Source organism: Arachis hypogaea, chromosome 3 (genome assembly GCF_003086295.3).
Source record: "Arachis hypogaea cultivar Tifrunner chromosome 3, arahy.Tifrunner.gnm2.J5K5, whole genome shotgun sequence".
Classification (NCBI taxonomy): Eukaryota; Viridiplantae; Streptophyta; class Magnoliopsida; order Fabales; family Fabaceae; genus Arachis; species Arachis hypogaea.
The window spans coordinates 36,863,955-36,879,136 of record NC_092038.1 but is presented as its reverse complement, the minus strand read 5'-3'; the positions used below and the strand labels follow the sequence as shown (position 1 = coordinate 36,879,136).

Here is a 15,182-nt window from a genome sequence, read left to right as displayed (position 1 = left end):
ATCACCGTTGTCAATGGCTACATCCCATCCTCTCAGTGAAAACGTTCCTATGCTCTGTCACAGCACGGCTAATCATCTGTCGGTTCTCAATCAGGTTGGAATAGAATCCCTTGATTCTTTTGCGCTTGTCATCACGCCCAGCCTTCAGGAGTTTGAAGCTCGTCACAGTCATTCAATCATAGAGTCCTACTCGGAATACCACAGACAAGGTTTAGACCTTCCGGATCCTCATGAATGCCGCCATCTATCTAACTTATACCACGAAGATTCTGTTGGGGAATCTAAGAGATACACATTCAAGCTCTTGTTGCATGTAGAACGGAAGTGGTTGTCAATCACGTGCGTTCATAAGTGAGAATGATAATGAGGGTTACTTATCATCACATTCATCATGTTCTTGGGTACGAATGAATATCTTGGAATAAGAATAAGAGAGATTTGAATAAAAGAAAATAGAATTGCATTAATACTTGAGGTACAGCAGAGCTCCACACCCTTAATCTATGGTGTGCAGAAACTCCACCGTTGAAAATACATAAGTAAAAGGTGTTCAGGCATGGCCGAATGGCCAGCCCCCCTAACGTAATCAATGATCTCCTAAGATGAAGAATCAAACAAAACTGAGACCAAAGATGTCTAATACAATAGATAAATGTCCTATATATACTAGACTAGCTACTAGGGTTTACACGAGTAAGTAATTGATGCATAAATCCACTTCCGGGGCCCACTTGGTGTATGCTTGGGCTGAGCTTGATTAATTCACGAGCTGAGGCATCTCTTGGAGTTGAACTCTGAGTTATGACGTGTTTTGGGCGTTCAACTCCGGATAATGACGTTTTTCTGGCGTTTAACTCCAGACAGCAGCGTGTACTTGGCGTTCAACGCCAAGTTACATCGTCATTCTTCGAATAAAGTATGGACTATTATATATTGCTGGAAAGCCCTGGATGTCTACTTTCCAACGCCGTTGAGAGTGCGCCAATTGGAGTTCTGTAGCTCCAGAAAATACATTTCTAGTGCAGGGAGGTCAGATTCCAACAGCATCAGCAGTCCTTTTGTCAGCCTTCTTCAGAGTTTTGCTCAAATCCCTCAATTTCAGTCAGAATTTACCTGAAATCACAGAAAAACACACAGACTCATAGTAAAGTCCAGAAATGTGAATTTATCATAAAAACTAGTGAAAACATCCCTAAAAGTAGCTTAAACTTACTAAAAACTATATAAAAACAATGCCAAAAAGCGTATAAATTATCCGCTCATCAAAAATACCTATGATGCTCCATTCAGAAAGCATATCAGAGGGACACTTTCTGATTAATTGTTTGTATCTTTCCCAAGCTTCATAGAGGGATTCTCCTTCCTTCTGTCTGAAAGTTTGGACTTCCACTCTAAGCTTACTCAATTTTTGAGGTGGAAAGAATTTTGCCAAGAAGGCATTGACTAGCTTTTCCCAAGAGTTCAGGCTTTCTTTAGGTTGTGAGTCCAACCATGTCCTAGCTCTGTCTCTTACAGCAAAAAGGAATAGCATAAGTCTGTAGACCTCAGGGTCAACCCCATTAGTCTTGACAGTGTCACAAATTTGCAAGAATTCAGCTAAGAACTGATGAGGATCTTCCAATGGAAGTCCATGGAACTTGCAATTCTGTTGCATTAGAGAAACTAATTGAGGCTTAAGCTCAAAATTGTTTGCTCCAATGGCAGGGATAGAGATGCTTCTCCCATAGAAGTCGGGAGTAGGTGCAGTAAAGTCACCCAGCACCTTCCTTGCATTGTTGGCATTGTTGTTGTTTTCGGCTGCCATGGGTTCTTCTTCTTTGAAGATTTCTGTTAGGTCCTCTACAGAGAGTTGTGCCTTGGCTTCTCTTAGTTTTCGCTTCAAGGTCCTTTCAGGTTCAGGGTTAGCCTCAACAAGAATGCTTTTGTCTTTGCTCCTGCTCATAAGAAAGAGAAGAAAACAAGGAAATATGGAATCCTCTATGTCACAGTATAGAGACTCCTTGAGGTGTCAGAGGAAAAGAAAAATGGAAGGCAGAAGTAGAAAATTTGAACTTATCAAAGAAGATGGAGTTCGAATTTTGCATGAAGGAATAGTGTTAGTCCATAAATAGAAGGATGTGAGAAGAAGGGAAGCAATTTTCGAAAATTAAGTAAAGGATTTTGAAAACATTTTGAGAAACACTAATTGATTTTCGAAAATAAAAGTGGGAAAGAAGTAAAGTGATTTTTGAAAAAGATTTTGAAATTAGAAATTAAAAAGATATGATTGAAAACTATTTTGAAAAAGATGTGGTTAAGAAGATATGATTGGTTTTAAGAAGATGTGATTGAGAAGATATGATTTGAAAAACATTTTAAAAAGATTTGACTTTGAAAATTAATTACTTGGCTATCAAGAAAAGATATGATTCAAACATTAAACATTTCTCAACAGAAAAGGCAACATACTTGAAATGTTGAATCAAATCATTAATTGATAGCAAGTATCTTTGAAAATGGAAAGAAATTGAATTTGAAAAAGATTTGATTGAAAAGATTTGATCTGAAAAAGATTTGATTTTGAAAAATTTTGAAAACTTGAAAAAAATTTGCATTGAAAACAAAATCTTCCCTCTTGTGCCATCCTGGCGTTAAACGCCCAAAATGGTGCACATTCTGGCGTTTAACGCCCAAAACTCTACCCTTTTGGGCGTTAAACGCCCAACCAGGTACCCTGGCTGGCGTTTAAACGCCAGTCTGTCTTTCTTCACTGGGCATTTTGAATGCCCAGCTTTTTCTGTGCAATTCCTCTGCTATATGTTCTGAATCTTCAATTCTCTGTATTATTGACTTGAAAAGACACAAATTAAAAATATTTTTGGATTTTTGATATTGAGGAATAATCAAAATGCAACTAAAATCAAATAACAATGCATGCAAGACACCAAACTTAGTAGTTTGTATACTACTGACACTAATGAGAATGCATATGAGACACATAAACACTCAAGTCAAGAGAATTCAAAGATCAGAGTAAGAAATCATCAAGAACAACTTGAAGATCACTTAAGACACATGAATGAATGCAAGAAGAACAAAAACATGCAATTGACACTAAACTCAACATGAGACTCTAGACTCAAACAAGAAGCATACAATATTTTTGGTTTTTATGATTTTGTAATTTTTTTTTTGTGTTTTGTTTCGAAAATTAAGTGGAAAAGAAAATAAAGGTATCAAAATTCTTAATGAGAATTCCAGGAATCATTGCAATGCTAGTCTAAGACTCCGGTCCAGGAATTAGACATGGCTTCGCCGCCAGCCAAGCTTTCAAAGAAAGCTTCGGTCCAAAACACTAGACATGGCCAAAGGCCAGCCAAGCCTTAGCAGATCACTGCTCCAATAGCAAGATTGATAGAAATCAACAAGCTCTTGTGATGATAAGTTGAAACCTCGGTCCAATGAAATTAGACATGACTTCACAGCCAGCCAGACTTCAACAAATCATCATGAAACTCTAGAATTCATCTTCAAGAATTCTGAAAAAAAAGTACCTAATCTAAGCAACAAGATGAACCGTCACTTGTCCATACTCGAACAATCCCCGGCAACGGCGCCAAAAACTTGGTAGCGCGAAATTGTGATCAATACTTTTCACAAATCAAATAATCCCCGGTAATGAATCCAAAAACTTAGTGTTCAATACCATGGCATAAACACAACTTCGCACAACTAACCAGCAAGTGTACTGGGTCGTCCAAGTAATAAACCTTACGCGGGTAAGGGTCGATCCCACAGAGATTGTTGGCATGAAGCAAGCTATGGTCACCTTGTAAATCTTAGTCAGGCAAACTCAAATGGATATTGGTGATATACTAATAAAACATAAAGATAAAGATAGAGATACTTATGTAGTTCATTGGTGGGAATTTCAGATAAGCGAATGGAGATGCTGTGTTCCTTCCGTCTCTCTGCTTTCCTACTGTCTTCATCCAATCCTTCTTACTCCTTTCCATGGCAAGCTTATGCAAGGGTTTCACCGTTGTCAGTGGCTACCTCCCATCCTCTCATTGGAAATGTTCAACGCACCCTGTCACGGCACGGCTATCCATCTGTCGGTTCTCAATCAGGCCGGAATAGAATCCAGTGATTCTTTTGCGTCTGTCACTAACGCCCCGCCCTCAGGAGTTTGAAGTACGTCACAGTCATTCAGTCATTGAATCCTACTCAGAATACCACAGACAAGGTTAGACCTTCCGGATTCTCTTGAATGCCGCCATCAGTTCTAGCCTATACCACGAAGACTCTGATCTAACAGAATGGCTGACTCGGTTGTCAGGCAAGCGCTCGGTTGTCAGGCGATCAACCATGCATCGTGTATCAGAAATCCAAGAGATATTCACCCAATCTAAGGTAGAACGGAGGTGGTTGTCAGTCACACGTTCATAGGTGAGAATGATGATGAGTGTCACGGATCATCACATTCATCAAGTTGAAGAACAAGTGATATCTTAGAACAAGAACAAGCGGAATTGAATAGAAGAACAATAGTAATTGCATTAATACTCGAGGTACAGCAGAGCTCCACACCTTACTCTATGGTGTGTAGAAACTCCACTGTTGAAAATACATAAGAACAAGAGCGATCATTGGCTTCGGTCCCAGAGAGGGAACCAGAAGAACCAAGATCTGATCTAAGAACTAAATGTCCAAAGATGATCAAAGGATCCAAAGAAATCCAAAGATGAAAATACAATAGTAAAAGGTCCTACTTATAGAAAACTAGTAGCCTAAGGTTTACAGAGATGAGTAAATGACATAAAAATCCACTTCCGGGCCCACTTGGTGTGTGCTTGGGCTGAGCATTGAAGCATTTTCGTGTAGAGACTCTTCTTGGAGTTAAACGCCAGCTTTTGTGCCAGTTTGGGCGTTTAACTCCCACTTTGGTGCCAGTTCCGGCGTTTAACGCTGGAAATCTTGAGGGTGACTTTGAACGCCGGTTTGGGCCATCAAATCTTGGGCAAAGTATGGACTATCATATATTGTTGGAAAGCCCAGGATGTCTACTTTCCAACGCCATTGAGAGCGCGCCAATTGGGCTTCTGTAGCTCCAGAAAATTCACTTCGAGTGCAGGGAGGTCAGAATCCAACAGCATCTGCAGTCCTTTTCAGTCTCTGAATCAGATTTTTGCTCAGGTCCCTCAATTTCAGCCAGAAAATACCTGAAATCACAGAAAAACACACAAACTCATAGTAAAGTCCAGAAAAGTGAATTTTAACTAAAAACTAATAAAAATATACTAAAAACTAACTAGATCATACTAAAAACATACTAAAAACAATGCCAAAAAGCGTACAAATTATCCGCTCATCAGCTGACACAGTACATGATAAGAAAGTAGATCAGGATGTCTACAGATTATTACTGTTTCCATTTGCTGTAAAATACCAAGCTAAGAGGTGGTTAAATAAGCAACCTAAGGCTAACATAAGAACATGGAAACAGCTATCAGAAAAATTCCTAAATCACTATTTTCCTCCAAAACGGATGACACAGCTAAGATTGAGCATCCAAGGCTTTAAACAAGGAGATAATAAATCCCTTTATGATGCCTGGGAGAGATACAGAGAGATGCTAAGAAAATGCCCCTCTGAAATGTTTTCAAAGTGGGTGCAGTTAGACATCTTCTACTATGGGCTTATAGAAAGAGCTCAGATTTCTCTAGACCACTCAGCTGGTGGATCTATATACATGAGAAAGACAATAGAAGAAGCTCAAGAGCTCATTAATACAGTTGCCAGAAATCAGCATCTGTACCTAAGCAGTGAATCTTCCATCAACGAAGAGGCTAAAACAGTAACTGCTGAACTCAGTTCTGCAGATCAAGCGGCTGAATTGAATCAGCAATTAGATTTTCTAACAAAACAGCTAGCCGAATTCAAAGAGATATTACAAGAAACAAGAATGGCTAATATGAATATGGGAGTGCAGTTGAAGCAAACAGAACAGCAGTTATCAAAACAAATAATAGAAGAATGCCAAGCAGTTCAATTAAGAAGTGGAAAAACATTAAATACCTCACTTCAAGGCAGCAGAAAGCCAAAAAATGAACAGACTGCTATCCAAAATTCCTCTGAGGACAGTCAGAGCCCAGAGAGGAATAACTCTGGCGCTCAAACGCCAGATAATGGATGAAAAGTTGGCGTTGAACGCCCAACCCATGCTCAGTCCTGGCGTTCAGATGCCAGAAACAGGTGAGGAGTTGGCGTCTAACACCACTCCAGCTTCCACCCCTGGCATTCAAACGCCAGTGGGAGGTCAGACACATACAAGTGCTGATAGCAACCACTCTAAAAAGGCTTCTCAACCCACATCAATAGGCAATAAACCTACAGCAACTAAGGTTGAGGAATATAAAGCCAAAATGCCTTATCCTCAGAAACTCCGCCAAGCGGAACATGATAAGCAATTTGCCCACTTTGCAGACTATCTCAGGACTCTTGAAATAAAGATTCCATTTGCAGAGGCACTTGAGCAAATACCCTCTTATGCTAAGTTCATGAAAGAGATCTTAAGTCATAAGAAGGATTGGAGGGAAACTGAAAAAGTTTACCTCACTGAAGAATGCAGTGCAGTCATTTTGAAAAGCTTACCTGAGAAGCTTAAAGATCCCGGAAGCTTTATGATACCATGCGCATTAGAGGGTACTTGTACCAAGCAAGCTCTATGTGATCTTGGGACAAGTATCAACCTAATACCTGCATCTACTCTCAAAAAGCTTGGGTTAACTGATGAAGTCAAACCAACCCGGATATGTCTCCAACTTGCTGATGGCTGCATTAAATACCCATCAGGCGTAATTGAAGATATGATTGTCAAGGTTGGGCCATTTGCCTTTTCTACTGACTTTGTTGTGCTGGAAATGGAGGAGCACAAGAGTGCAACTCTCATTCTAGGAAGACCTTTCCTAACAACTGGCCGAACCCTCATTGACGTCCAAAAAGGGGAAGTAACCCTGAGAGTCAATGAAGATGAGTTCAAGTTGAATGTTGTCAAAGCTATGCAGCATCCAGACACCCCAAATGACTGCATGAGCATTGATATTATTGACTCTAGTAAAAGAGATCAATATGACTGAGAGTCTCGAATCAGAGCTGGAGGATATCTTTAAAGATGTTCAGCCTGATCTGGAAGAATCAGAGAGAATAATAGAACCTCTGAAAATCCCTCAGGAAGAGGAGAAACCTCCTAAACCCGAGCTCAAACCATTACCACCATCCCTAAAATATGTATTTCTGGGAGAAGGTGATACCTTTCCTGTAATCATAAGCTCTACCTTAGAGCCACAGGAAGAGGAAGCACTAATTTAAGTGCTAAAGACACACAAGACAGCTCTTGGGTGGTCCATCAGTGATCTTAAGGGCATTAGCCCAGCCAGATGCATGCACAATATCTTATTGGAGGGTGACGCTAAGCCAGTGGTTCAACCACAAAGGCGGCTGAATCCAGCCATGAAGGAGGTGGTGCAGAAGGAGGTCACTAAATTACTAGAGGCTGGGATTATTTATCCTATTTCTGATAGCCCCTGGGTAAGCCCTGTCCAAGTCGTCCCTAAGAAGGGTGGCATGACAGTGGTTCATAATGAAAAAATGAACTGGTTCCTACAAGAACAGTTATAGGGTGGCGTATGTGTATTGATTATAGAAGGCTCAATACAGCTACCAAAAAGGATCATTTTTCTTTACCATTCATAGACCAGATGCTAGAAAGACTAGCAGGTCAAGAATACTACTACTTCCTGGATGGATATTCAAGTTATAATCAAATTGCAGTAGATCCCCAGGATCAAGAGAAAATAGCATTCACATGTCCATCTGGAGTATTTGCATACAGAAGGATGCCATTTGGTCTGTGCAATGCACCTGCAACCTTTCAACGGTGCATGCTCTCAATTTTCTCTGATATGGTGGAAAATTTTCTGGAAGTCTTCATGGATGACTTTTCAGTATTTGGAGACTCATTCAGCTCCTGTCTTGATCATCTAGTACTTGTTCTAAAGAGGTGCCAAGAGACTAACCTGGTTTTAAACTAGGAGAAATGTCACTTTATGGTGACTGAAGGAATTGTCCTTGGACACAAAACTTCGAACAAGGTAATAGAAGTGGATCAAGATAAGGTAGAGGTAATTGAAAAATTACCTTCACCACTACAAAAAAAAGAGCTTAAAATGGCATTGACATTACGGCGGTTTTAAAGAACCGCCGTAATACCTGGTCTTTATGGCATGTTTGGTTGCTGCCATAATTAACTTTGTGTATTGTGGCGGTTCTGGTGATTATGGCAGTTTTGAACCGCCGTTTTCATATGTATATAAAACAAAAGAATTGCAACCCTAGCCTCATTAAACGAAACACAGTAACGGCGCTCTCGATCTCCCTTCTCTCTCCTTCGTCTCCTCCGTGCTCCGACAACGCCGTTCTTCCCTCTCGGGCTTCTCCTCTCTCCGCCGGTACCTTTCCCTCTCCGCCAGTTACTGATTTGTTTCTCTGCAGCTCCCTCTCAAGTTTTCTAGGTACCTCTCCCTCTCCGCCAGTTACTGATTTCTTCGTTTTTTGTTGCTAATTTTTGGGGGTTTTTGTTTCTCTGCAGCTCTGCGATCGTTTTCTTTATGTTGAAGCATTCCATTAACATTGGTGTGAGGATGATTGACGCCGATCAGGTCTTGTGTTCAACCAGTCGACGATCTCAGATCTTGGAACAACACTATATTGGACCTAAAAAACCAACCTCTCTTTTCATCTCCTCATTTCTCCTTACGGTAACTTCACTTTCTCTTTCCTTATGTATTTACTTCGATGCATGTGTCAATGGTTCAATTGCTGCCACTCTTATTGTTTTGGATTTTCTAGTTAATTCATCCTGCTATTTCTTAATATAGTGAATTGATGAATGAGTTTAGACTGAATAAGCTTAGTGTTGTAGGGCTCTGTTCTGTGATTCTGTTCATAATATCTATCGCTTTAGTTAATCATTTCCGCGGTTAGTAAAGAATTGAGTCACTTTAATCACATGAGCTGATTCCTTGCCTTCTTTTCTTTGGATTTTGATTATAGTACATGTTATTAGTTGTAAGTTATTACCCTGTTAAATGAAAAATACTTTTATTTTTCTCCCACTGATAGTCTGATTTTGATTTCAGTTTCCATGATCTGAGATGGCTTGAGTCGACTCTGACAGCCATATAATATACTATGTTTCTGTCTACATAACTATTGAAATTTTCCTGTAGCAAGTATGTCAAATACTCCCTATTGTTAAAATTTGATTCAAGTACAAGCACTGGGGGAATGAAATACCCAAGGGTATTCAAGGGGTATTATTTATCTTAGTGTTATGTTTACCATTTTGACACTGTATTTTAATTGGGTGCCCTGTTTGGACAATATTAATGCACTTTTCGGGAGGTTGATATTGGGCAATATAAACTTTAATTATAGTGTGCTCGTAGCTGTTATTGTCAATTTTCTTAAAACTCAATTCAGGACTTACCTGTTATGTATGCTTTACTAATGTTAATCATGCTTTTGCATTTCAGCTCTTCACAACCATCACTGTTAATGAGCCTGCTCCTGGTCTCAAAACCATCTTTAACTTCAGAGTTCCTGATCAAAGGTCTGGAAAGGTAAGACATTCATTTGCAGTGTAAACCTTACATCTCCATAGACAAGAGTGGATTATAAAATTTAAGAAATAAACTCATTGAAACTATACTAAACCTTGAACTATATCTTTCATTGGCAATAAGTTGAGTTTTGTCTCTGTTGGTGAACAGGTGGAAGTTTAGTATGTGCATGCATAGTAGGGTATATAGATATCTCTTATTCACCACTTTTAATTTCTTGCTACAATAATAATACATCATCATCAATCAATATTCAATTGGATACTAACTAACTATATTGTAAAATATTGTAAAATACATCATCATCAATCAATATTTTACATTTCAGGCTGATATTGTCTACATAACTATATATAGCTGTTTACTTAAGCAGCAGCAGTCCACATGATCAAACCATCATTAACTAATTAATTTTTACCATTCACTATTCCTTCATTCCCTTTTGGATTAATTATAATTGTCCGGTGATTATTAATTATACATTATTATTTCAAGTTTTTCCTTCTTGCTGAACTTGGTCCCCATTTACAATATCAGCCTGAAATGTAAAATAACTAGTACTAAATTAGAACAAATGTCCAGAATATACACAAATAACTAGTTCAGTTTTGTCTCTGTTGTTGTAGGGACCGACGTACTTGCAATTGGTTCTGAGCTCTCTTACGACACCAAAATTGGGGAGTTCACAAAATACAATGCTGGAGTGAACTTCACCAAAGCTGACTTGGTTGCCTCTTTGACTGTGTGAGTGATTGTTTCTTCATTATCCATGTTCTTTTTTGTTTTATCCCAACCCCTACAGTTAGCCTTTTACATCTAAGTGCTTGGGAGTTTTGAAGCTAGTCTTTAATACAAGTTATTCTTAGCTTGCTTTTTCACATTATTTTTTAGAAAAATACTCTTATAACTTAATCTACAGCTAATTATTTAACATTGTGGGCTCAATCAAGGTCCCTGCTTTAGCATCTCCCATCCCCATTGTTCGGACTTATTATTATTGTGTTCTCCCATCTCCCATCTCCCATTCTGTTCTCTAAATTAGCTAGCTAGGTTAAGAGTAATAATCTAGTTTTATTGTGTATAACCACGTGTTGTTGCTTCCCTTTTGTTTGACCCCATAACACTTATTATTATTATACATCGAAAGTTTCCCTTTTCTACTCTTTAGTTTGATCTATTTTTATTAACTAATAATAAGCATTGAAAAGCTCATTTCATTAATGTATAGTTTGGTTGCTCTGTGTAGCATTAAATCTCAACAACTATCAATATTAGGAACTTCAAATCTTCGTATTTTTAATTGCATGTATAGTTTTCCTTTTCGGTGTGAGCATGTGGTTCCTTTATTGCAATTTTGTTCAAACTTTTAGTTGCTTAATTAATCACCTGCTCTTGTTTCTTATTATATTAAAGGTAATATATTTTTGTTTCTTTTAGAATAAATGAATAACTGAAATTGGGACCAAAATAATAACATAGCTTAGAAGGTACAGATATATTCTTCTCTATTACTTTTGTTTAGGATTTGAAGTAGATCTTATTTATTTATTATTCGTTTGAATTTATGAACCTGATGAAAAAGCAGTGACATGTTGCCTCTGTGAACAGGCCTCTCGTTACCTTCAGAGATATATGAATCCAAAGTTATTGGGTGAACCGCTGTTCTTTCTTTATGACTCCAGGTTCAATAAACCGTGGGACATTTCTTTCTTTCTTTTTAAAAAAATTTTCATATTTGAAAATCAAAATATTGGAGTGAGAAACCTGATGAAAAAAGCAGGGGTCTGTTGCCTATGTGAGCAGTCCTCTTGTAACCGTCAGGGATATAATTACCATTGTTATTTGTTCCATTAATATAACCTTATAATCAACTTCATAGCTTGTGTTCTTATTAATTTTATTTTTTAAAAATATTATGTACATATTAAAAATTAGTCATGCATTTTGTCGGATGCACACACATTCTTGCTACTTACTCCTACTTAGCATGGAATCAGAACTCTGATTTTGTAATTTTAACTCATTTGGGTTAAATTGAGATATAGATAAATAATTTGAAAAAAAAAATAGATGCTACTAATTTGAGTTTCAAAATTCAAATAAGTTGGAATATCATGTTCCCTAATTTCTCAATCGTATCCAACACATTATATATCTTTGGGCTTAATTAATCAATCCCAATAACATATAAAGTTGAATTTAATTACTGATCGTTTTATCTAAATAATATATTTGCTTTATTTATTTTTTTTGTTTCTTTTTATCTTGTAGAAAAAAATTAATTTGCATATATACAACTACCTGAGAAGGAAAAGTTCACAAAGCCACAGTTACAGCCACATAATTATCATTTAAAAGAGGTAATTATAATTTTTTTATAATTTTTTTAGAATACTATTTAAGTATTTGTTTGATATCTAATTTGCATACAAGAATTTCTTTTTATAGTAGCGCCTGCTGATATATACTAGTTAGTTGCCTAGTTAATATGAGAGAGAGATAGAGAGATTTTTAATGAATATATTTTTTAAAATTCCTATTTGTAGTCCCTCTTAGTCATGTCAATTGATAAGTCATGGATTGGAAAACCATGAAACACGCACGAGTATAAAGATGGTCTAAACAAGTTTTTGGATTTCGCCTTTGAGCATCGATCTCTCGGGGGTCATCAGATTAAATGCCCTTGTCCGGTGTGTGGTTTTGGCAAGTGGAAAACAAGAGAGAAAGTTTTTGAAAATTTAATAGTCAAGCCGTTTCCAGAAAACTACAAAGTTTGGTATTGGCATGGTGAAGAAGCAGTTGGAGTTGGGTCACAAGCTCATCAAACTAGTCAAATTGTACAAGATGATTCGACATCTCAACATCCAATGGTAACAATGCTCAATGACGCGTTTGGATTTGCTAGACCTGACTTGAATGAAGATGGAGATGGAGATGAAGACAACATAGAAGATGAAGATGGAGATGAAGACAACATAGAAGATGCAAAAAATGAAGAGCACAATGGAGAAAATGTAGAATTTTACAAGTTGTTGGAAGATGGTAGTGAACAATTGTATGAAGGGTGCACAAAGTATTCAAAACTGTCTTTCTTGATTAGTCTGTATCACATAAAGTGCTTATACAGAATAAGCGACAAAGCCATAACCGAAATTCTCAAGTTAATAAAAGATGCTTTTGGAAATGCGAAGATTTCAAATACATTCTATGAGGCCAAGAAAACCATAAACAAACTAGGGCTTAATTATACCAAGATACCTACTTGCCCTAATGACTGCATGTTATATTGGGGGAGGATGAAGATTTGCAAGAATGCAAAAGATGCAAGACATCTAAATGGAGCGATGCTAAAAAGAAGAAACCGGCAAAGATATTGCGATACTTTCCACTAAAACCGAGACTTCAACGATTATTTATGTGTTCTAAGACTGCTCAATCAATGCGATGGCATGCTTCGGCAGAAAAGAAAGATTCGAAGATGAGGCATCCGCGGGATTCTGAAGCTTGGAAGACATTCGATTTACTTCATGATAGGTTTGTTGAAGATCCTCGAAATGTACGTCTTGGTCTTGCAGCTGATGGATTCAACCCCTTTGGAGCTATGCGTACAAACTATAGCATTTGGCCAGTGGTGCTTATTCCATACAATCGACCTCTATGGGAGTGCATGAAGCCAACATCACTAATCTTGTCAATGATTATCCCTGAAGAGAAAATGCCAGGGGACAACATAGACGTATACTTACAACCTCTTATCAAAGAGTTAAAAGAGTTGTGGCATGATGGTGTTCAAATATTAGATAGGTTCAAGAATGAAATGTTTACATTGCGAGCAGCATTAATGTGGACAATTAGTGATTTTCCAGGCCTTGGTAACTTATCTGGGTAGAACGTACACAGTAAATATGCTTGTCCTACATGTAACTTCAACACTGATTCATATAGATTAAAGCATGGTGGAAAATGATGTTTTTCGGGACATCGCCGTTTCTTAGAAAGGGGTCATAAGTTTAGGCTAAGTCGTGCAAAATTTAATGGAAATATCGAGTTGAGGGATCCCCCAGCAGTACTAACGGGGTCAGAAATATTGGAACAACTTGAAGGCATCAATGTTTCATTTGGGAAGGAACTACAGGCAAGTAAAGGTAAGAGGACTCGACGAAAAGTTGTTGAAGAAGATGATGAATCGGGGATATGGAGGAAAAAAAGCATAATTTTTTATCTTCCTTATTGGAAGTCTAACTTATTACGCCACAATCTAGATGTCATGCACATTGAAAAGAATGTTTGCGACAATGTGTTATACACTTTGCTCAATGAGACTGGAAGGTCAAAGGATAATCTCAAAGCTCGTAAGGATCTCAAAGAAATGGGTATAAGGAAAGATTTATGGCCAGATGAAAATGGGAGATATCATCCATCTTTGTTCACAATGTCAAATTCCATGAAAGATGTATTCTTGCGCACTATAAAGAATATTAGAGTACCAAATGGTCTCTCGAGTAATATTTCACGGTGTGTTGATCTGAAGCAAAGAAAGCTTTCTGGATTGAAGAGCCATGATTGCCACGTCCTTATGCAGCAACTATTACCCATTGCCATACGTAATGTGCTACCAGATAAAGTTACTGCAGTGCTAATAGAGTTGTCTTCATTCTTTCAACAATTGTGCTCTAAAAGCTTAAGTCTTACAGAACTTGAGAAGCTCCAACCTCGAATAATCCTTACCCTTTGTCATTTAGAAATGTTATTCCCTCATTCTTTCTTTACAATTATGGTTCATTTAACCTGTCATCTAGTTGATGAAGCAAAACTTGGAGGACCAGTACACTATAGGTAGATGTATCCTATTGAGAGGTAAATACCTCTTTTCAATCATTGTTCATTTAACCTGTCACTTAGTTATATCTTAATTACTAAAGCCAATTATACAAACTAGGTATTTAGGACATTTGAAGTCCTATGTACGAAACAAAGCTAAATCAGAAGGTTCTATAGCTAAAGGATATGTGGCTGAAGAAGCTCTTACATTTTGCTCTCGATACTTAGAAGGGATTGAGACAAGATTTAATAGGCCACCACGTGTTGATGATCGTCCAGATGGTAATTACAACAAACATGTTGATTCGCTTTTTTCACAAATGGGTAACTCTAAGGGAGCTTTCACAGTATTTGAGTTGTCACCTTTGGAAAAAAAAACAAGCACATCGCTATGTGGTTCTAAATTGTCCATATGTCAAACCGTTCATTGAGTAAGTACTTAAGGATTTGCGTACATGTTTTTTATTTACTTGAAAATAGTTGTTTACTTAGAGTTAAACTTTCATACTTGACAGTGACTTCAAAGATTTTGTACGAAGACGATCTAAGGGTAGAAGGCCATCAAATGTAGAGATAGAAAAAAGAGTCAATAAAGATTTTGTTACTTGGTTTCCTACGCAGGTAAATAGAAAAGTGATCATTTTTTGCTAATATTGAGCAGTATTTGTGGATATAATAACTAATATGTTGTTCTATCAT

The 15,182-nt window shown here is 37.6% G+C and overlaps 3 non-coding genes across 3 annotated transcripts; all 3 read left to right on the top strand.

Annotated features, from left to right (window-relative positions):
- Positions 1-1,291: 1,291 nt before the first annotated feature.
- LOC112793956 (small nucleolar RNA R71) lies at positions 1,292-1,399 on the top strand. Its single transcript, XR_003198641.1, has one exon. It is a non-coding gene; the product is annotated as a small nucleolar RNA R71 (small nucleolar RNA).
- A 9,838-nt stretch (positions 1,400-11,237) lies between these two features.
- LOC112793584 (small nucleolar RNA snoR74) lies at positions 11,238-11,367 on the top strand. Its single transcript, XR_003198281.1, has one exon. It is a non-coding gene; the product is annotated as a small nucleolar RNA snoR74 (small nucleolar RNA).
- Positions 11,368-11,432: 65 nt separating this feature from the next.
- On the top strand, positions 11,433-11,526 carry LOC112793585 (small nucleolar RNA snoR74). Its single transcript, XR_003198282.1, has one exon. It is a non-coding gene; the product is annotated as a small nucleolar RNA snoR74 (small nucleolar RNA).
- Positions 11,527-15,182: the final 3,656 nt, after the last annotated feature.